The 23,061-nt window shown below is 48.8% G+C and overlaps 2 long non-coding RNA genes across 2 annotated transcripts; both read left to right on the top strand.

Moving 5' to 3' along the window:
- Positions 1–27: 27 nt before the first annotated feature.
- LOC143824522 (uncharacterized) lies at positions 28–697 on the top strand. The gene is made up of 3 exons (XR_013226790.1): positions 28–79; positions 455–532; positions 641–697. It is a non-coding gene; the product is annotated as an uncharacterized LOC143824522 (long non-coding RNA).
- Positions 698–2,245: 1,548 nt separating this feature from the next.
- On the top strand, positions 2,246–6,516 carry LOC143824523 (uncharacterized). Its single transcript, XR_013226791.1, has 3 exons — positions 2,246–2,312; positions 3,444–3,545; positions 6,413–6,516. It is a non-coding gene; the product is annotated as an uncharacterized LOC143824523 (long non-coding RNA).
- The last annotated feature ends 16,545 nt before the right edge of the window (positions 6,517–23,061 follow it).

Raw genomic sequence — 23,061 nt, 5'->3', positions numbered from 1 at the left:
ACTAAGACATTTCCCCTTCAAACTTTAGGAAAAAGAACAGCATTGCCTTTTGAGTCAAGCAGATAAACTGTTCGACGAGGTAAGCAGGGCAAAAAGGACCCCAATTGCCAGGCCAGTATTTGAAGAGCATGACCCAAACAAATTTCTTTGTATAAAGGGGATATCGGGCTCCGGGAAGGACCTTGTTTCTTTTACAGTTGTAGCTTCTGGTCACCAAATGTAGAGCCAAATGGTGGGGAATAGTTGACACGTGACCAACGGTATGAAACGACATGGGATGAATGTACGTGTCTGTTTCTCTTAAGTATGCATAAGGCGGAAACCCACCAAAGTGGATAGTTGATGTTCTCAGTTTCCACATTCAGCTGGAGAAAAAGCCCAACCGAAAAATTATCAATATAGTTGATTCAGCACGAGATGACCGTGTACAAATTCTGGTGTGTTTTTTCTACAGAACCAGATGTTGCTTCAGGAAAAAGAAAACTTTAAGGATCAAATCAGACAGCTGAGCACAGAGAAAGCCGAAATGCAGGTACGGGAGACCTGATGAGCCTATGCAGCATTGGTAACATGTTTAGTTTGGCTGATAAACTCTGTTCTTATCATTTATGTTATGACTTGTTGTGTTTCTTTCTTGCAGAGACAACTCTGTGAGTGTGAAGAGCTTATCTCTTGCAAAAATGCAGACCTTGACAAGGTGAGCTGCATCTAACAAATAACACCAACCTGAAAATTAGAAGTGAAACCAAACTGAAAGGGTTAACTCTCTTTGACCTGTGTAAATTCATTGCCTTAATTGGGCTTAAAAGAGTTCACCTCTGGGTAAGGTCATGCTGATGGAGCCGAGAGCTCTGGCCTGTGGGGTTCAGTGATGTTGGGGTACCTGGGGCAGCAGTATAATCTCCCGCTACCCTCTACCAGGAGGCACACTGCAGAGAAGAATTCTGTTTCGTGTGAAAGCTCGCTACTTTATCGGTTTAATCCTTGGGTCTCATGGCCAAGTCCCATGCCCACCAGACAGCCTCTGTTGACCCAGAGCTCACTTCCTCTTCTCCTAGTGCTTCCATTAGACCTCGCTGAAAACCATGATCTTAGATAAACGGAAGTGCAAATGGAAGTGAGTCTCGTGGCTTGTCCTGGCGGGATTTGTTCATTTGCAGGTGTGCTTTAACAGGGCACACCTGCCTTCATGGATCACTAGGTGTCACTGCAGCCTCATAGCTAGGCATAAGTCGGTGACAAGAAACCATTTTTAAAATAAATGGTAAGATCGCCTCAAGTGGGTAGCTGTACAATCTGAGGAATCTTGCACCCAAAAGCTCACGCCTTGAATAAATCTTTGTTGGTCTTCAAGGGGCCACTGGACTCTGGCTTTGTTGTGTTGTAAGATCGCAATTGGCTTTAAGGCGAGGTTGTCATAATCTTCTACTGACTGCTACGATTATCTTTGGCTTTCCCAGAAGGAGAAACAAGTGGAAGAGTTGACAGTGACTCTAGACGAATACCAAATGATGGTTCAGGTAACATTGGCCTTATTTGGGACCTTGGCCTTATTTGGGACCGTCGGGGAGCCTACCCAGAGTGGTTTATCTGTAATATATTGTATAATATGCATTTGATTTAGTGTGGGATGTAGAAATACATGTGAACCCTCAACTATCCTATCTTTGGGTAGGAGGGAGTCCTGTCCAAGAAAGAGAGCTGTTAGGTCGGGCGGCAGGAGGTATATCGAAGCAAAAAGCTTCTAACACAATCCTACTGTTTCCACACATAAAACTCTGGGAATTCTCACAATTAAACCTGGCATCCCTAGAAAACTAGACTCCCCAAGCTTTAGTAGGCAAGCATCGACACCTGAACTGTTTGATGGCCTGTGGTTCTGTCTAGGTGGCCACAGTAGCAATTGAACAGGCGTACCAAGTTTTCTTTGTGACATTTGTACAGGAATTGAAATCGGACGTCCGCAAGCTTCAAGAGCAGCAGGGCGATTCCTATGAAGGAGAAGAAGCGTAAGTATTTCTAAATATATGGTCCCCCCCCTGCCCAGCCCATACCTGGGGTTCCCACCCTATTTGCCCCCAACTTGAGCCAGGCCACATAGTAGAAGGTAGTAAATTCCGCATCCCAAATCTGGAACGCTCCTCTCCTGTATTGTAGGGGGTCACACCAAAATAAATGTTTCCTTACTGTAAATGCTATGTCTGATCTCTGTTCAATGCAGGCTGCTGAGAGGTTCCCCCGAAAATGAGAATGCCTACCATGCACTGGTTCCATTCCAGCCCCTCTCTGTGGAGATTGAAGAATCCCAACAAGTAAGAAGATGACCCATGTTAACATTGGTGTAGTTAATATCCAGGGGCTTTCCGCACCGGGATCTTTGTAGCAAATTGATTGCTGAATGAAAAATCGCCATTTAAAATAGTGGAATTCGTCATTATGCATACCTGACTTTGTAGTGGAATCCAGTTGCGTTTCCATCGTTTCCCACAAGCTTCCGGTCTCAGCAAAAATCGCTAGAAAGGAAGCGCTATTGCCAAGCTCGTCCTGCCCCTGGCCATCAAGCAGCCAATGGGCAGCCGTTAGCATGCTTTCAAACAGCCCCTTTCCCTTTAAGAAAGTTTTTTTTAAAAAAAAACACACCCATTGCAACGAATCTGTGTTGATTCGTTGCAACGGAGAGACCCATCCAGCTGGCAGGTGTGTTTGAGCTGTTGTTTCATCGTTGCCACGCTCCCTCCGAGTGAAAAAGAACCCCCCCCCCCCTCACGGGCCCGATTTTCGGCCGAAAACAGTGTAAAAAATAAAGGGAAAATACATCAGCAAACGGGCTTCTCTGTTGTTTGTGCTTAGTGACTCTGGGGAGGGACTGAAGCCAGGGAAGCCTCTAAACAGAGGCTCGCTGGTGCGTTTATCCCCGCTCGCTCGGAGAAAAAAATAATGGCGATCGCTTCGCCGGAAGATCAGAGGAGAGAGCCAGGGGGAGGGACTTTGTAGAAACCGCAACAATGTTAACGCACAGGTCTTTTTTGCTAGTGTTGCAGATTGGTTGCAGGAGTGTATCGCTTTCCGGAGGGTGAATCCACTTTTGGGGATTTCCCTGAAAGCGCTACAACGAATCGCTTTTTGCGGATCGGTTTCAGGTGTGTGGCAGATTGTCAACGACGTTGTGCATAATGGCAAATCAGTAGCGTTTTCAATTGGCAACCATTGTGCGATTTTGAAGGCGTGCGAAAAGCCCCCCAGTGTTGGCCCTTGATAGTTCCACAATCAGCCCTTGCAAACTACCTGGAAGGGGAACAGCATTTTCTCGGGGACAACCCCTTGCCGTTTTGGTCCTGGGAAGCAGTGCTCTCTCTGCCCTAGAAACGCGACCTTGAGGGAAGACACTCAAACCACCGACCATATTGATCGAGCCCTGAGCTGATAGGACCTTGCTTGTTCAGCAGGAGGATGGTGAAGAAGGCGGTCTGCCTAACCCTTTTGATGGGATGCCGTCACCTGTGGTGACAGGTAGTGAAGAAGACAGCACTGACACGGAAGAAGAGGTGAGTGCGGCCATTACAAAGGGAACACAGAGACATTTTTTCCTTGTCACTTGTGTTTTGGGAAGAGGGGCACCCATGATAGGATTTCCTGACCTGCTTTTTAAACTGTTTTTTTTAAGCACTTGTTTTCATTTGAGCGTTGAATTCAGGATGCCGTTATGAAAAAAGTGCTGAAACTTCAAGCCTCCCTTCTTGAGCCCCTAGAAGTGCTGAAACTTCAAGCCTCCCTTCTTGAGCCCCTAGAAGTGGACCCCTTGGGCCAATCATTTCGGAATTTGGAGGGGAGCCAGGGAAGAGCTACCCTGAAAGTTTGGAGGTTGTAACTTAAACCCCCATCCCCCCCAGGCCCTGGGAAAGGGGGAAAAGCTGAAATTCCCATTATAGTCAACGGCACCATTGACTTCAATGGGTGCCAAAGCCAAATCAGCCAAATTGGGCCCTTAGTGCTCAAGCCTATTTTCAAGTGCTTTGCTCAAATCTTAAAAGAAAGATGAGACTCTTACAGCTTTCAGTGAAACTTGCTCCAAAGCAAGGGGCATAAGAGAAAATCTTTCCTAAGGTTTCGAAACAGCAGTTCAGTGATGTTCAGAAAACGCATGACACTTCATAGTGCCTGACCCTTTTCACCTATAGGTATTACATATCAACACTTCTGGTTGCTTTCTGACGTTGCCCTGTACTTTCAGGAAAGAGAAGATGAAACTGGCTTGGGTGAATTGAATTACACCCTCCAGAACAATTTTCAAATATTTGCTCCTTCCTGAGGTGCTGAGTGACTAATGTCCTCCTGGTGGCAATCATGTGCTCTGAAACGCCGGCTCATGCCCCTTTTGCCACAGACTGTGTTGCCTGTGCACATCATTCAAAATGTCACGGGTCCTTCCTCCTTTCTCATTCCAACGTCAGAGTTGCCTGATATCTTGACTATTGTCAGTTCACGTAAATGGGCTCTGATCCATAAAAGCTTGTACTGGGAATACTCTTTAGGGTGCCACAAGACTCCTGCTTCTTTTGTCTTTGACACCAATAACTTCTGCTTATACATTCCCACTGTCATGATGGTCAGTTCACACTCTGGGGAAGAGGGGCTTGCCCTCAGAAGTGCACGCCTTGAATAAAACTTTGTTGGTCGTAAAGGTGCCCCTGGACTCTGGTTTTGTTCTCTTCCCTAAGGTAAAGCAGACAGGTGTGTGAGGTCATAAATACAGAACGTCTTGATCTGACATTTCTGTTCTATATAGCCCACCATCTCTTCCCCCCATCATCTGTTCTCACCGTTCCATTTAGACTAATGGAATCTCCTCAATGAGATCTGTACTATTGTATTTGTTAATTACCCCTTTCCTGGGTAAGAGCTGTTTTTCCCATCTGCACGGATGTAGAGAGGGGGTTATGTGCCTTGCAGAGAGATAATTAGTTTTCTAAGGCTGGGGGGGGGGGGAAAGAAAAGACCAAATGGATGGGGGGAGGACTCTTCCTTTTGGATACCTAGCACCATTTATGTAGCTATCGCAATTATGAGCCATGCAGTATCAACTGCAAATGGAGCTTGCTTACCGTAACTGCCACCTGACCCCATCATCCCATCATGTCTTTGATTAGACTGGAGTTGAGTTAAAAGACCCCCCCCTCCTGTCCTGGTTTTTCTTTTCTTTTTTTTGAATGGCCCACCAAGTAGAGAAAGGCAACCATGTGGACATGTATCGCAGGCTCAATGAGACACATTGTGGCCAGCCTCCCCAGTTTCTAGCTTACGAGGCCTTTGGTGCAACAGACCATGGCTGACGCTTACCCCTTCAATGTGGTGGGCAGCCTTATTGAAGAGCTACTGTGGGGTGAAGCAACTGGGGTTGTTTTTAAAGAGGAAAAAAGGGCCAGTTTATAGAAAAATAAAGGAGTAGACTGGACTATTCTGCTGGGGGGGGAAATCATTGGGCAGAGAGAAGATGACTGCAAGGGAGAAGCGTTTAGCGCAGCGTTTTCAGCTATATGCTATGTTCCCCGTATGCAGAGTGTGTTTCTTCCCTTTGGGGAGCATGTTGGGACGTGATGCTTCTCTCCTTTGAAGTGCCACAGTCCAAGAGAAGTATGGCCATTAATGAAAAAGTTGCAAAAAGTAAGATAAATAAATATCCCTACAACGGACGAGAAACACTGCAGTCCCTCTTTGGATTTTGGGGCCCGAGCACAGTTGTTTGGGGGCAGGAGCAGGACAAACAGAACAAAGGCCAACGATGAAATGGGAATAAAGTTTTGAGTAGCTGGAAGAAGTAGAATATGAAGTGAAGCTCTTCCTAAATGTATTTTAAGTTGTTCTCTTTGAAGGGCAGGAGAGAAAAATTGTTAGACGTGGTGATCCAAGAGGCTTTTCTTTTCTGAACCCCTTGCCCACTGGTTTCATTAGCAGTCTCAAAAATAATTTGGTTTTGCCCACATAGTTAAACAAGCAGGACCCCTGACTTATTGTCGTAGGTACTATATATGTTGTAAGAGACCATCTTATATGCAATTGTTGTGGGTCGAGCAGTCATAATTTAATGCATGGTGACCGAAATGGGCTAGTTAGGGTAGCAGGAGTTTATTCTCTGTCAGATTGCTTTGCCCGCCTCTGCAGAACCCTTGCACAGGAAAATCGAGCTGCAAAACCCCATCGGAAGTGGTTTATCCAAACGTCCGCAGAAAGCTGAAAAACTAAAGTAACAGTTCGAAGGTTATCAAGGGATTCAGGAGCATGCCAAAAATGCCTTCAAAAGTTGTCGGGTGTTTTCAGATGGCGAAGGCATCACAAGGTTTAAATGAAAGGGGTAACAGATTTGTGTAACTTGCGTTAAAGCACCTTCATTGCGTCAATGTTTTCCCCCCCAAAGGATGAATGGATAGAAATAACTGAAGTCACCGAGATAATAGAAGTCACACAAGTATCAACAGAATTGTAAGTCTCCACGTTAGTCAGATAATACTACGGGTGCCAGGCCCCTCCTGGCCATTGGTAGGGGATGGGGGGGGGAACGACTGGGGTTGCCAGATTCCTATCAGAAAACTCCAGAAGATCTGGAGATGGGAGTCTGAGGAGGACAGAGACTTCAGTGGCATACAGCGCCACAGAATACATCCTCCGAAGCATCCATTTTCTCCAAAGGAACTGATCCCCATAGTCTGGAGATGAGCTGTCACTCCAGGGGGTCCCTAGGCCTAACCGTGAGGCTAGCGTCCCTAATCCATAAGGGTTGTCCTTCTGTACTTGGGGGACGAGTCCCAAATCCAGAAACTGCAGCATACATCTGATCAAAAGTACTTGTGGTAGTCCAGGGGAAGGCAGGAGGGAAATGCTTTGATCCTAATTATGAGAAAATAGCTGTGCTTTTTTACCTGCAGCCTATCAGTTTAGTGCTCTGCCCAGTTACCCCTGCGGCTGATTCCCAACACAGATTTTTCTCTATGTGGAATACAGCCCCCCCCCCCCCCCCCCGCTTTAAATCCCAACACAGCTTTTTCCTTTAAGCTAGATAGGAGAAAATCCACTTTTGATCCAGCTGAGCAGAATCACTGCTGAGCAGGGCATCCATGTGGATGTTCCTTCTGCAGGCATTACAAGCAAGGGGACAGTGTCAGACTTTGCATTCCCTTCCCCTTTTTGGCCCCGTAAATGTCTCTCCCTCCCTCTTTTCCAAGTTGAGGTGTGCCCTATTGCCCCCATGGTGAGAACCGCTATCTTATTAGCACCCCAAAGCATTTCAGTTTCCAAAATATGTGAGTTTCTGTTCCAGCTGGTATGAAGCAGTACCCAATGATGAGCCTGACTGGAAGAAGCCAGGCAACAAATGGTGTGCAAGTCTCTTAGACTGGTAAGCAACCTCCACAAATGCTTGTGTCAGATTGTGGCAAGAACACTGAGTATATCTCACTGCTGTTCAGCACAGCACTTTTGTATCGTCAGCTGCTGGGTCAGCCCCATAAGTGGGTCACACCAGTTACAGCACCCTTGAGAGCTCGACACAAACAAAATAGAAAGATGTGGGAAAAGAAGATTGGCACAGACAGTAAAGTGCAAAAATAGTTGTCCAGAGCAGGCATTTCAGCAGTGCTAGTCTGATGAGCCTAGTAGGAGCTCTTTAATTCTTGTCTTTCTGCTTCTCTCTAAGAAGAATCCATAAAGTATTTTAGGTGTTGTTTGCTCAAGTTGAAGAGAAAAGTCTGAAACCCATGAAGTCTGAAACCCTAAACGCAATTCAAGGCATTTTCTTCCATATTTCTGGCTGTGACCTATATGAACTAACCATAAACGAGAGAACTTTGAGCACAGGCCATGGGTTGGATCCAATAGAGAACATTTCCTTCCTCTAGAGCAGGCTCTCTCAACTGTTTTTCCATTGAGAAACCCCTGAAATATTATTCAGGCTTCAAGAAACCCCAAAAGTGGCACAATCATGTAGAATATGGTTGGGAAGCAGAACTGTGGGCGCCTGATTTATTTAAAATCTGTAATTCCTTCTATTAGCCATTCCACAGTTTCTCCAGTAGCTTTTTATGTTTGACTTTTGCCTTCTCTTTCCCTTTCAACTGTTATGGCTTTTCGGGCAAGGAGCCCTCCGGTAGTCCTAAGAATAACCTGTCCTCTCTCTCCACAGGTTCTTTGATTTACCGATAGTGTGCCTGTTCCTGTTCATCTTGCAGAAGCTGGTGCTTCCTGGCCTCCTTTTTGCATGTGTTGCATTGCTCACAATTGTCTATATAGTGCCACCATATGGCCATCATGCTGTCTGGAGCGAGTACAGGGGAAATCACTGGACTCACCTGCGGTTGCAGTACCTGCAGCTGCCACCAATGTAGCTCTGCTCCTCTTCATCCATTTGTGCAAAGGAGAGGAGGACCAATGCCAAACTCTAAAAAAAAAAATTAAAAAAAAATTAAAAAGGAAAAAAAAGGAATAAGAGATCTGTGAAAATAACTGTGAAAAAAGGAGAGGAAGACCAATGCCAAACTCTAAAAAAAAATTAAAAAAGGAAAAAAAGGGGAAAAAAGGAAAAAGAGATCTGTGAAAATAACTGTGAAAAAAAGGAGAGGAAGACCAATGCCAAACTCTAAAAAAAAAATAAAAAAAAATAAAAAAGGGAAAAAAGGAAAAAGAGATCTGTGAAAATAACTGTGAAAAAAAGGAGAGGAAGACCAATGCCAAACTCTAAAAAAAAGGAAAAAAAGGAAAAAAAAAAAGGAAAAAGAGATCTGTGAAAATAACTGTGAAAAAAAGGAGAGGAAGACCAATGCCAAACTCTAAAAAAAAATTTATAAAAAGGAAAAAAAGGGAAAAAAAGGAAAAAGAGATCTGTGAAAATAACTGTGAAAAAAGGAGAGGAAGACCAATGCCAAACTCTAAAAAAAAAGAAAAAAAGAAAAAAAGGGGAAAAAAGGGAAAAGATCTGTGAAAATAACTGTGAAAAAAAGGAGAGGAAGACCAATGTCAAAATCTAAAAAAAATAAATTAAAAAAAATAAAAAAGGAAAAAAAGGGGAAAAAAGGAAAAAAAGATCTGTGAAAATAACTGTGAAAAAAGGAGAGGAAGACCAATGCCAAACTCTAAAAAAAAATTTATAAAAAGGAAAAAAAGGGAAAAAAAGGAAAAAGAGATCTGTGAAAATAACTGTGAAAAAAGGAGAGGAAGACCAATGCCAAACTCTAAAAAAAAAGAAAAAAAGAAAAAAAGGGGAAAAAAGGGAAAAGATCTGTGAAAATAACTGTGAAAAAAAGGAGAGGAAGACCAATGTCAAAATCTAAAAAAAATAAATTAAAAAAAATAAAAAAGGAAAAAAAGGGGAAAAAAGGAAAAAAAGATCTGTGAAAATAACTGTGAAAAAAGGAGAGGAAGAGCAATGCCAAACTCTAAAAAAAAATTAAAAAAATAAAAAAAGGAAAAAAAGGAAAAAGAAATCTGTGAAAATAACTGTGAAAAAAAGGAGAGGAAGACCAATGCCAAAACTCTAAAAAAAATTTTTTTTAAATAAAAAAGGAAAAAAAAGGAAAAAGAGATCTGTGAAAATAACTGTGAAAAAAGGAGAGGAAGACCAATGCCAAACTCTAAAAAAAAATTTATAAAAAGGAAAAAAAGGGAAAAAAAGGAAAAAGAGATCTGTGAAAATAACTGTGAAAAAAGGAGAGGAAGACCAATGCCAAACTCTAAAAAAAAAGAAAAAAAGAAAAAAAGGGGAAAAAAGGGAAAAGATCTGTGAAAATAACTGTGAAAAAAAGGAGAGGAAGACCAATGTCAAAATCTAAAAAAAATAAATTAAAAAAAATAAAAAAGGAAAAAAAGGGGAAAAAAGGAAAAAAAGATCTGTGAAAATAACTGTGAAAAAAGGAGAGGAAGAGCAATGCCAAACTCTAAAAAAAAATTAAAAAAATAAAAAAAGGAAAAAAAGGAAAAAGAAATCTGTGAAAATAACTGTGAAAAAAAGGAGAGGAAGACCAATGCCAAAACTCTAAAAAAAAATTTTTTTTAAATAAAAAAGGAAAAAAAAGGAAAAAGAGATCTGTGAAAATAACTGTGAAAAAAGGAGAGGAAGACCAATGCCAAACTCTAAAAAGAAAAAAAAGAAAAAAAAAGGAAAAAGAGATCTGTGAAAATAACTGTGAAAAAAAGGAGAGGAAGACCAATGCCAAACTCTAAAAAAAAGGAAAAAAAGGGGGAAAAAAAGGAAAAAGAGATCTGTGAAAATAACTGAAAAAAAGGAAAGGAAGACCAATGCCAAACTCTTAAAAAAAAAAAAGAAAAAAATAAAAAAGGGAAAAAAAGGAAAAAGAGATCTGTGAAAATAACTGTGAAAAAAAGGAGAGGAAGACCAATGCCAAACTCTAAAAAAAAAAATTAAAAAAGGGAAAAAAAGGAAAAAGAGATCTGTGAAAATAACTGTGAAAAAAAGGAGAGGAAGACCAATGCCAAACTCTAAAAAAAAAAGAAAAAAAAAGGAAGAAAAAGGAAAAAGAGATCTGTGAAAATAACTGTGAAAAAAAGGAGAGGAAGACCAATGCCAAACTCTAAAAAAAAATTTATAAAAAGGAAAAAAGGGAAAAAAAGGAAAAAGAGATCTGTGAAAATAACTGTGAAAAAAAGGAGAGGAAGACCAATGCCAAACTCTAAAAAAAAAGAAAAAAATAAAAAAGGGAAAAAAAGGAAAAAGAGATCTGTGAAAATAACTGTGAAAAAAAGGAGAGGAAGACCAATGCCAAACTCTAAAAAAAAAAATTAAAAAAGGGAAAAAAAGGAAAAAGAGATCTGTGAAAATAACTGTGAAAAAAAGGAGAGGAAGACCAATGCCAAACTCTAAAAAAAAAAGAAAAAAAAAGGAAGAAAAAGGAAAAAGAGATCTGTGAAAATAACTGTGAACAAAAGGAGAGGAAGACCAATGCCAAACTCTAAAAAAAAAGATTAAAAAAAGGAAAAAAAAAAAGCCGGTCCCGGTGGCGAGAGGAGGCAGGCTGCTGTCTCCCCAGCCTCCCCGAAGGCCAAAACGACCTGTTCTCGCTCCCGGCGGCGAGAGGAGGCCGCCTGCCGCCCCCGCAGCCTCCCCGAAGGCCAAAAAGGCCTCCTCTCGCTCCCGGTGGCGACAGGAGGCCAGCCGCCGCGCCCCCAGCCTCCCCGAAGGCCAAAACGGCCTCCTCTTGCTTCCGGTGGTGAGAGGAGGCTTGCTGCCCCCCCCCCAGCCTCCCCGAAGGCCAAAACGGCCTCCTCTCGCCCCGGAGCGGCAAAGCCGGTCCTGGCGGCGAGAGGAGGCAGGCTGTCCCCCCAGCCTCCCCGAAGCCAAAAAGGCCTTCTCTCGCTCCCGGTGGCGACAGGAGGCCGGCAACCGCGCCCCCAGCCTCCCCGAAGGCCAAAACGGCCCCCTCTTACTTCCGGTGGTGAGAGGAGGCCAGCTGCCAACCCCCCCCCCCCAGCCTCCCTGAAGGCGAAAACGGCCTCCTCTCGCCCCCGGCGGCGAGAGGAGTTTACCTGTTGCCCCCCCAGCCTCCCCGAATGCGAAATCGGCCGCCTCTCGCCCCGGGAGCGGCAAAGCCGGTCCCGGCGGTGAGTGGAGGCCAGCTGCCACCCCCCCTAGCCTCCCCGAAGGCGAAAACGGCCTCCTCTCGCCCCCGGCGGCGAGAAGAGTTTAGCTGTTGCCCCCCCAGCCTCCCCGAATTCCAAATCGGCCTCCTCTCGCCCTGGGAGCGGCAAAACCGGTCCCGGTGGTGAGAGGAGGCCAGCTGCCGCATCCCCAGTCTCCCCGAAGTCCAAAACGGCCTCCTCGCCCCGGGAGCGGCGAAGCCGGTCCCGGCGGTGAGAGGAGGCCAGCTGCCAGCCCCCCCAGCTTCCACGATGGCGAAAACGGCCTCCTCCCGCGCCAGGTGGCGAGAGGAGGCCAGCTGCTGCCCCCGACCCTCCCCGAACGCCAAAATGGCCTCCTCTAGACCCGGGAGCAGCGCAGCCGGTCCCGGTGGCGAGAGGAGGCAGGCTGTCCCCCCAGCCTCTCCGAAGGCTCAAAAGGCCTCCTCTCGCTCCTGGTGACGACAGGAGGCCGGCCACCGCGCCCCCAGCCTCCCCGAAGGCCAAAACGGCCTCCTCTTGCTTCCGGTGGTGAGAGGAGGCTTGCTGCCCCCCCCCCAGCCTCCCCGAAGGCCAAAACGGTCTCCTCTCGCTTCCGGCGGCGAAAGGAGGCCGGCTGCCGCCCCCGAAGGCCAAAACAGCCTCCTCTCGCTCCTGCGGCAATAGGAGGCCAGCTGCCACGCCCCCAGCCTCCCCGAAGGCCAAAACGGCCTCCTCTTGCTCCCCGCGGCAAAAGGAGGCTTGCTACCCCCCCCCCAGCCTCCCCGAAGGCCAAAATGGCCTCCTGTCGCCCTGGGAGTGGCAAAGCCGGTCCCGGCAGCGAGAGGCCAGCTGCCGCCACCCCAGCCTCCCCGAAGGCCAAAACGGCCTCCTCTCGCCCCGGGAGCGGCAAAGCCGGTCCCGGCGGCGAGAGGAGGCCAGCTGCCGCCCCCCCCCCCAGCCTCCCCGAAGGCCAAAACGGTCTCCTCTAACTCCCGGCGGCGAGAGGAGGCCGGCAGCCGCCCCAACAGCCTCCCCAAAGTCCAAAACGGCCTCCTGTCTCCCCGGGAGCGGCAAAGCCGGTCCCGGCGGTGAGAAGAGGCCAGCTGCCACCCCCCCAGCCTCCCCGAAGGCCAAAACGGTCTCCTCTCGCTCCTGGCAGCGAAAGGAGTCCGGCTGCCGCCCCCGAAGGCCAAAACGGCCTCCTCTCGCTCCTGTGGCAATAGGAGGCCAGCTGCCATGCCCCCAGCCTCCCCGAAGGCCAAAACGGCCTCCTCTTGCTCCCCGCGGCAATAGGAGGCTTGCTGCCACCCCCAACCTCACCAAAGGCCAAAACGGCCTCCTCTCGCCCTGGGAGCGGCAAAGCCGGTCCCGGCAGCGAGAGGAGGCCAGCTGCCGCCCCCCCAGCCTCCCCGAAGGCCAAAACGGCCTCCTCTCGCCCCGGGAGCGGCGAAGCCGGTCCCGGCGGCAAGAGGAGGCCAGCTGCCGCCCCCCCCCCCCCCAGCCTCCCCGAAGGCCAAAACGGTCTCCTCTAACTCCCGGCGGCGAGAGGAGGCCGGCAGCCGCCCCCACAGCCTCCCCGAAGTCCAAAACGGCCTCCTCTCTCCCCGGGAGCGGCAAAGCCGGTCCCGGCGGTGAGAAGAGGCCAGCTGCCACCGCCCCAGCCTCCCCAAAGGCAAAAACGGCCTCCTCTCGCCCCCGGCTGCGAGAGGAGGCCAGCTGCTGCCTCACCAGCCTCCCCGAATGTCAAATCGGTCTTGTCTCGCCCCGGGAGCGGCGAAGCCGGTCCCGGCGGAGAGAGGAGGCCGGCTGCCACCCCCCAGCCTCCCTGAAGGCGAAAACGGCCTCCTCTTGCCCCGGGAGCGGCAAAGCTGGTCCCGGCGGTGAGAGGAGGACAGCTGCCACTCCCCCCAGCCTCCTCGTAGGCGAAAACGGCCTCCTCTCGCCCCCGGCGGCGAGAGGAGTTTAGCTGTTGCCCCCCAGCCTCCCCGAATGCCAAATCGGCCTCCTCTTGCCCCGGGAGCGGCAAAGCTGGTCCCGGCGGTGAGAGGAGGACAGCTGCCACTCCCCCCAGCCTCCTCGTAGGCGAAAACGGCCTCCTCTCGCCCCCGGCGGCGAGAGGAGTTTAGCTGTTGCCCCCCAGCCTCCCCAAATGCCCAATCGGCCTCCTCTCGCCCCGGGAGCGGCAAAGCCGGTCCCGGCGGTGAGAGGAGGACAGCTGCCACTCCCCCCAGCCTCCTCGTAGGCGAAAACGGCCTCCTCTCGCCCCTGGCGGCGAGAGGAGTTTAGCTGTTGCCCCCAGCCTCCCCAAATGCCCAATCGGCCTCCTCTCGCCCCGGGAGCGGCAAAGCCGTCCCGGCGGTGAGAGGAGGACAGCTGCCACTCCCCCCAGCCTCCCCGAAGGCGAAAACGGCCTCCTCTCGCCCCCGGCTGCGAGAGGAGGCCAGCTGCTGCCTCACCAGCCTGCCCGAAGGTCAAAACGGCATCTTCTCGCCCCGGGAGCAGCGAAGTCGGTCCCGGTGGTGAGAGGAGACCAGCTGCTGCCACCCCAGCCTCCCCGAAGGCGAAACCGGCCTCCTCTAACTCCCGGCGGCGAGAGGAGGCCGGCAGCCACCCCCACAGCCTCCCCGAAGTCCAAAACGGCTTCCTCTCTCCCCGGGAGCGGCAAAGCCGGTCCCGGCAGGGAGAGGAGGCCGGCTGCCACCCCCCCAGCCTCCCCGAAGGCGAAAACGGCCTCCTTTCGCCCCCGGCGGCGAGAGGAGTTTAGCTGTTGCCCCCCCCCAGCCTCCCCGAATGCCAAATCGGCCTCCTCTCGCCCCGGGAGCGGCAAAGCCGGACCCGGCGGTGAGAGGAGGCCAGCTGCCACTCCCCCCAGCCTCCTCGAAGGCGAAAACGGCCTCCTCTCACCCCCGGCTGCGAGAGGAGGCCAGCTGCTGCCTCCCCAGCCTCCCCGAAGGTCAAAACGGCCTCTTCTCGCCCCGGGAGCAGCGAAGCCGGTCCCGGTGGTGAGAGGAGACCAGCTGCCGCCACCCCAGCCTCCCCGAAGGCGAAACCGGCCTCCTCTAACTCCCGGCAGCGAGAGGAGGCCAGCAGCCACCCCCCCCAGCCTCCCCGAAGGCGAAAACGGCCTCCTCTCGCCCCCGGCGGCGAGAGGAGTTTAGCTGTTGCCCCCCCCAGCCTCCCCGAATGCCAAATCGGCCTCCTCTCGCCCCGGGAGCGGCAAAGCTGGTCCCGGCGGTGAGAGGAGGTCAGCTGCCACCCCCCCCAGCCTCCCCGAAGTCCAAAACGGCCTCCTCTCGCCCCGGGAGCGGCGAAGCCAGTCCCGGCCGGTGAGAGGCGGCCAGCTGTCACCCCCCCAGCCTCCCCGAAGGCCAAAACGGCATCTTCTCGCCCCGGGAGCAGCGAAGTCGGTCCCGGTGGTGAGAGGAGACCAGCTGCTGCCACCCCAGCCTCCCCGAAGGCGAAACCGGCCTCCTCTAACTCCCGGCGGCGAGAGGAGGCCGGCAGCCACCCCCACAGCCTCCCCGAAGTCCAAAACGGCTTCCTCTCTCCCCGGGAGCGGCAAAGCCGGTCCCGGCAGGGAGAGGAGGCTGGCTGCCACCCCCCCAGCCTCCCCGAAGGCGAAAACGGCCTCCTTTCGCCCCCGGCGGCGAGAGGAGTTTAGCTGTTGCCCCCCCCAGCCTCCCCGAATGCCAAATCGGCCTCCTCTCGCCCCGGGAGCGGCAAAGCCGGACCCGGCGGTGAGAGGAGGCCAGCTGCCACTCCCCCCAGCCTCCTCGAAGGCGAAAACGGCCTCCTCTCACCCCCGGCTGCGAGAGGAGGCCAGCTGCTGCCTCCCCAGCCTCCCCGAAGGTCAAAACGGCCTCTTCTCGCCCCGGGAGCAGCGAAGCCGGTCCCGGTGGTGAGAGGAGACCAGCTGCCGCCACCCCAGCCTCCCCGAAGGCGAAACCGGCCTCCTCTAACTCCCGGCAGCGAGAGGAGGCCAGCAGCCACCCCCCCAGCCTCCCCGAAGGCGAAAACGGCCTCCTCTCGCCCCCGGCGGCGAGAGGAGTTTAGCTGTTGCCCCCCCCAGCCTCCCCGAATGCCAAATCGGCCTCCTCTCGCCCCGGGAGCGGCAAAGCTGGTCCCGGCGGTGAGAGGAGGTCAGCTGCCACCCCCCCCAGCCTCCCCGAAGTCCAAAACGGCCTCCTCTCGCCCCGGGAGCGGCGAAGCCAGTCCCGGCCGGTGAGAGGCGGCCAGCTGTCACCCCCCCAGCCTCCCCGAAGGCCAAAACGGCCTCCTCCCGTGCCGGGAGCGGCGTAGCCGGTCCCGGCAGCCTCCCCCACAGACTCCCCGAAGTCCAAAACGGCCTCCTCTCGCCCCGGGAGCGGCGAAGCCGGTACCGGTAGTGAAAGGAGGCCAGCTGCCGCCCCCCCCAGCCTCCTTGAATGCCAAAACGGCCTCCTCTCGTTCCCGGCAGCGAGAAGAGGCCGGCTGCCACCCCCCAGCCTCCCCGAAGGCCAAAACGGCCTCTTCTTGCCCCGGGAGCAGCGAAGCCAGTCCTGGCGGTGAGAGGAGGCCAGCTGCCGCCCCCCCCCCCCGCTTCCCCGAAGGCCAAAACGGCCTCCTCTCGCCCCGGGAGTGGCGAAGCCGGTCCCGGCAGGGAGAGGAGGCCGGCTGCCGCTCCCCCAGCCTCCCTGAATGCCAAAACGGCCTCCTCTCGCTCCCGGCGGCAAAAGGAGGCTGGCTGCCACCCCAGCAGCCTCCTCAAAGGCCAAAACGGCCTCCTCTCGCCCCGGAAGTGACGAAGCCTGTCCAGGCGGCGAGAGGAGGCCAGCTGCTGCCCCCCCAGGCTCTCCTTCAGGAACGGCCTCCTCTCGTTTCCAGCGGCGAGAGGAGGCCGGCCGCCGCCCCCCAGCTTCCCCGAAGGCCAAAACAGCCTCCTCTCGTCCTGGAAACAGCGAAGCCGGTCCCGGTGGCGAGAGGAGGCCAGCTGCCGCCCCCCCCCCAGCCTCCCCGAAGGCCCAAACGGCCTCCTCTCACTTCCGGCGGCCGTTTTGGCCCCCGCAGCCTCCCCGAAGACCAAAACAGCCTCCTCTCGCTCCCGGCAGTGAGAGGAAGCCGGCTGCCGCCCCCCCCCCAGCGTCCACGAAGGCCTCCTCTTGCCCCGGAAGGACGTGTTATTTCAACCGTTCTTAAAAGTGTGTTAATCGTCTATAGTTGTTTCAGGAGTTAGTGAGCCTTCTAGATGGTCATTGTATCCATATTTAAGACAAGTCTCTGGAGCCTGCTTTAAAAAGGCCCCATGCCCCGAAAAGAAGAAAAAGGCTATTTCGATGTAGGACTACATCGCCCCCCTACCCTTTCCCTTGATTCTCCCCTACAAATTCTCCCCTCCCACTATTGTTAGCACTTCCTAGTTCTGTTTGTAGATGAAATATGCTAAGGCGCATTTATTGTGCTCGTCTACTATTTTGTTTTCTCTTATTGTATGTCTCAGAGGACTCTGAGGCATATAAATTATCTGTTTTGTCTATTAAACACGTGTATCCGAACTAAAAAAAAGGAAAAGAAAAAGAAAACCTGTGAAAATAAACCGACGATCACTAAAGCCACGGTTTTCGTGAGAACCAACCCTGCCCGAGAATCCTTTGAGAAGGACGTGTTATTTCAAGCGTTCTTAAAAGTGTGTTAATCGACTATACAGTTGTTATAATATAGTAAACATTCTTATCCACCCAGTCCTAAGGTTTGGGCAGAAAATAAATAACAACATATACAAAATGGCATAAGGTGTAAATGTATAGTTTTTTTGTATTGGCTTCTCTAAATTTCTTACCTTTTGAGAGCTTGTGTGGCATTCTGGTTTGATTTTCAGAAAACTGGGGAATCCAAGTTTCAGTTCTTCACTCTGCCACGGAAACCTACCAGTAATCTTTGGCCAGTCATTCTCACTTTCAGACCAGTTTACCTTACTGGCTTGCAGTGAAGCAAAAACAGAGAAGGGAAGAAAGAAGTTGTAGACTACTTTGGGTCCTTAATGGGGAGAAGAGTAGAGTATAAATATCTACCAGGAATAAAACGGGAGAAAAGGGCATTGAATTGAAATGGTTTAATTTCTTTTTTACAACTTGGTTGGCAGAGACCCAAGATATTTGAACTGTTAAAACTGGATGAAGGTTGGCCCAATTCACGGACTATTTTAACAGAAATACCTGAACTAAACCCTTTTGATCCCCCTTGTCAACTTGAGCCTAAGTACCTGAATGTAAATCTTATATGCAAATTAATCCTGGATCTGGTCAGATCAGTGGTCACATAGATTTGGAATCGTATATACTGACCTCAATTAAATAATGCATTACAATAGTTTAAATAATGCAGTATTTACAAATAAATCCACCTTGCTATTCAGTTGGCAGACCCTCTTTAGTACTGCATGATGAAAACACAAAGAGATAAGAACCTGTTTGCATAAACAAAATGCAATATCAGATTCAACAACTTATTTCCAATTAATATTCTCCCTGACTAGGTCATCCAATGAAAGCATGTGAAAAATACAAAAGCAGTTATTCAGGTTTTTTAAAGCTACCTATACAACATTCTAAACAATTCCTGTTTAAAGATATCAGTTTTACAGATAGCCAGATATGAAGAGAAAATTGGTAAAAAAATGTTTTTGGATGGTGTATTACTTCAAAGGACAGTTAGAAAGCAGATTTATTTATTTACTATTTGATTTTTATACCGCCTCTCCCCACAGGCGAACTCTAGGTAGTTTATAACAATAAGCAAAGATAAAAAACATTGTTAAAACATAGTTAAATGCCCATCCTTTCCCGCTGCCCACTTTCATCCACCAGCTAACAATATTAGATAGTACAGAGTCAAGTAGAGGAGGGAGGCCCCTATGATTTCAGGCCCCCATAAAATAAAAGATAAAAATGACAATGAAAAATGATGGAAATGTCAAGACATAAATGAAACCTTATTTCATATGCAGTGGAGGTATAAAAAAAAGCAAAGCATTTCTGGAAAGAAATGCAACAAAAATGCAGAACATATAAAAGTTTAGATTCCCAATGAAAGAGATATTCAGATATTTGATGACAGCATTTAGAACTATTTATGAAGCAAAATGGAAATTAGATGTCTGCACACATTTAGAAGAATGGGAAAATAAACTGGCTGAATTTGCAGTAACAGCAAAATTATCAACCTGCTTGAGAAATAGGTCTATTATGAAATTTGAAGAAAGATGGAGGGTCTGTACTATGCCAGCAGGAGACAAACTTAAAATGAAAAGCAGTCTAAAAATATTATATACAAATGTATGGTAATTAAATAGAAGTAGAATTAAAAATATATTTTAAATGTAACATCATGCCAACAAATGGGTTCTTGATATGAGCTATACAATATACCTTCCTCTGCCCCTTGATATACTTTTATCTGATAAAGGACAAAGGACTCCCAGATCACAGCTTTTGACTCTGTAAATGAAATGACCTTGCTATTCCTGTTCCCAATGATGGATAGAAAATCTGCTAGAAAGGGAACTCTGAAGATCAGTCTTAAATGATGGTGTGATATGTTGTTTGACCAGTATGATTTCTGCCTCTACCTCAAGCTGTCAGACTAATGCCCTATTTCAGATAAGGCTTGAGATAAACAGGGTGTGTGGGAGAGAACCCTATATTAATGGATGAAGTAAGGTTGTTCAGTAAAGAGTTCTGAAACTATAGACAAATATAACAAGCATCATAAAGTTGGAAGGGGTCTAGAAGGAGGAGGAGGAGGTGGAGGTGGAGGTGGTTCTTATATGCCGCTTTTCCCTACCTGAAGGAAGCTCAAAGCGGCTTACAGTCACCTTCCCATTCCTCTCTATGGGGCCATCCAGTCCAATCCCCTTAAGAATGCAGGAAATTCATAACTATTTGCCCACCACAGTGACCCCAATTCTATGATGCCTGGAGGAAATTCACCTTCCAACCCCAAAGTGGTGATCGGCATTTCCCTGGGAATGCCTTTGCTAGACTTATTTTGTTTCAATTGACCATTTATGAGTGCAGGAAAGTCATCAGCCAAGTTTTTATTCTTGAAGTGAATTTCTGTCTATTCCAACCTTAGGAATCTCATTGTACAAGCGTTACTCCTCCTAGAAATTTCAGTTCTTTAGCTAACTTTCCACATAAATTAGACTCTGAGAAAGTACTTTCCCCTCTTTAAAAGTATTCAATGAAATTATCCTACTAACTTTGAAAACACAATCCCTGACAACAGAATCTACCGACACAGACAACCTCGAGTCTCGTTCCTGGAGGTTCAAACTGTATCTCAAAGAAACATATACAATTTTAGCCTGCTTGCACTCAAATCCAGACTCTGAGACATTAGTCCTTCACTCTCCTTCTCTGAAGGTTCAGGGCCTATCTTAAAAGTACTGACTGTGAATAGATTTCTCTCTCACACTTTTCCCCTCCCAAGGCTTCTTTCTTATATCCTCCCTTCTTCAGCCTTCCATAAGCTGTTCCACATGCACACCAAATAGGATTAATATTACAGAAAAGGGGTGACTTTTGTTGTTCTAGCACAAGGATTCACTCTGCATTCAGAAGGCTGCCTGACTCCCCTGTTTCTTTTTTAACCCTCTCCCTCTCACTTTGTCTTTCAGTATCATAAGTCATTTTGGGTATCTATTGGGGGGAAAAGTGGTATATACATATATATTTGTGAAGGGTAGAGAGCCAGCTTGGTGTAGTGATTAGGAACGTGGACTTCTAATCTGGAGAGCTGGGTTTGATTCCCCGCTCCCCCACATGAAGGCAGCTGGGTGACCTTGGGCTCACCACAGCACTGATAAAGCTATTCTGACCGAGCAATAATATCAGGGCTCTCTCAGCCTCACCCACCTCACAGGGTGTCTGTGGTGTGGAGAGGAAAGGGAAGGCGAATGTAAGCCGCTTTGAGAATCCTTTTGGTAAAGAAAAGCAGCATATAAGAACCAATTCATCTTCTTCTAATCTATAATCTATTCTGTGTGTGAAACTCACCAATAATTCAAGCATTTTAGAACCCTTATGTGGTAGAATATTCAGGCTGTGGCAGATGCTGGTTTTTGCATGTTTTGCAAATATAAAACTCAGCAGTCACAATGGTTGGCTACTCATTAACCGTGTTACTTTTTGGTAACATTTAACTAAATAAACATTTAACTAAAGCAACCTCAAAAATGCCACTTGAAAATACCACATGTATTATTGCCAAGAAGTACTTCCAATGAGCAACATAAACTGTCACTCATGCAACAACCCCCCACCCAATTTTTCAGTTTCTACCATGTAGTAAATCAAAGCACTGGTAATCTACTATATTAGTTGAAAAGAAACTACTGGATTCTCTTTTCCTCCTGCTGCCATGCCTTCTGTACACCAAAAGGTGATGTCTTGCCCCAGGGTCTGTTTTAGCCTCATATTTTCAACTTGTAATGCATTTTCACATCCAAAGATACTTAAGAAATAGCAGGCCAGGGGAAATAGCAGATGGTCTTACATCATTTCAATTATTTCGATCTGATATGCAATCTAAAACACTTCTGCACAAGCGAAGAGGACTCTGTAGTATAATTTAAGCATCTCTGAGGTTTTTGATTCCACAAAAACACCAATGGGAAAAGCTCATCCAAGCCCAAACTTACAAGTTGTATTTTAATGTGAGAAGCTGAATAATAGCGGCCTTGGCTCTTTGCAAAACCTTCCTGAATCTTGCTTCGTTTTACTTCACAGACAAAGGCATGACAATCTGAAATGTCTGGTGGTTTCACGCTTGCCAACTGGCAAAGATAACGAGTTATAATTAACCATGGTATTTGCACTTGACATTGTGAAAAAGGAGTATAATATATTCAAGTGAGTTTACTGTTTAATGAAGCCCAGTTTCCTAAGTTGTGGGAAGCTCCAAGGAAACTTGTTACAAGATCAGTTCTGATTAAATAGTTGTGGTGGCTTTTGCAAAACCAAGGGCCATTCTGCACGACTTTAATGTAGCAGAAGGCTTGCAAATTGTAAATGCTACTAATTTGCAGTTCCACAAAACATCGCACACAATCTGCCACACTCCTGAAACAGTCCCGCAAAAAGCAATTCGTTGTAGCGCTTAAAGGGAAATCGGGAAAAGTGGATTCACCCTCCGAAAAGCACTACATTCTTGCAAACAATCTGCAACACTAGCAAAAAAGACCTGTGCATTCCCATTGTTGCGGTTCCAGCCAAGTCCCTCCCCCTGGCTCTCTCCTCCAAACTTCCAGCGAAGCGATCGCCATTTTTTTTTCTCGGAGCGAGCCGAAAGCAACGAACCAGCGAGGCTTCATTCACCCAGCGAGGCTTCTCTGGCTACAGTCCCTCCACAGAAGTGCTTTAAAGCTCCCCTAAGTCCCCAAGCACAACACAGCCCCGTTTGCAAGTTCCCTTTATTTTCGGCTGAAAATCGCGCCTGTGCAGGGGGGGGGGTTTCACTTGGGGGAGCATGGTAACGATGACTTGCCAGCTCACATGCCAGCTAGATGGGTCTCTGTGCTAGGAGGAATCAAGGCATATTCGTTGCAACGTGTTTTTCTTTTCTTTTCTTTTTTAAACTGTTCTTAAAGGGAAAGGGGCTTTGCAGGAACATGATAACAACCGCCCATTGGCTGTTCGTTTGATTGACGGACTGGGGTGGGACAAAGCACAGAAAAAATCGCTTCCTTTTTAGCAATTTTTGCGAGACCGGAAACCTGTGGGAAACTATTGAAACGCTACTCGATTCCACTACAAAGGCAGGTATGCGTAACGCCGAGATTGCACTTTTAAAAATAGCGTCTCCGCTTTCTGGAACCAATTAGCAACATTGGTCCTTGTGCAGAAAGGCCCCTAGTGTAGCTTTTTTAAAAGAAAGTTACTGTTGATCAAGTAGCAAATGAGAAGCCAAGTAAACAAACATTGCTACTTCTCAAAACAGCAGCCCTTCCTGCCAATAGAACTTGTTGATGTGGAACATCTACTGGCATGCTCCCTGCAATGGAAATGTAGATGGACATGACGTCCATTATCCTGCCTTAGGGAGCATGCCAGTGGATGGCCGGCAGTAGTGGCAGTACCAGAGCAGTGAGGTCAGGCACTTAGGTGCACTCGTTGCTCTGGTGCCACCACCGCTGCCAGTCTTTCAAGGCCTTGGCAGACTGGTGAGGCTGGTGGCAACAAGTGGGCCCCAGCACTGTGTCTGGGCTGGCACCAGCTCCGTTAGGCTTTTGAGGCCACTCCTGCGCTCTAGAAAGCGAGGGAAGCCTCAAGAGACTGGCAGGGGTGGCAAGCATGCCTCAGTGCAGGTCCCAGCTGCTCAGGCTGTCCCAGCTGCCATGCCCAGGAGCCACATGCTCAAGTTGCGGAAGGGAGGAGGTGGAGGAGAGGAGGAGTGGGCAGGGGACAAGTATTCTCACTCCTTATGTAG

This window comes from Paroedura picta, chromosome 15 (assembly GCF_049243985.1).
Source record: "Paroedura picta isolate Pp20150507F chromosome 15, Ppicta_v3.0, whole genome shotgun sequence".
NCBI lineage: Eukaryota > Metazoa > Chordata > Lepidosauria > Squamata > Gekkonidae > Paroedura > Paroedura picta.
This window is presented reverse-complemented; position numbering and strand designations above follow the sequence as displayed.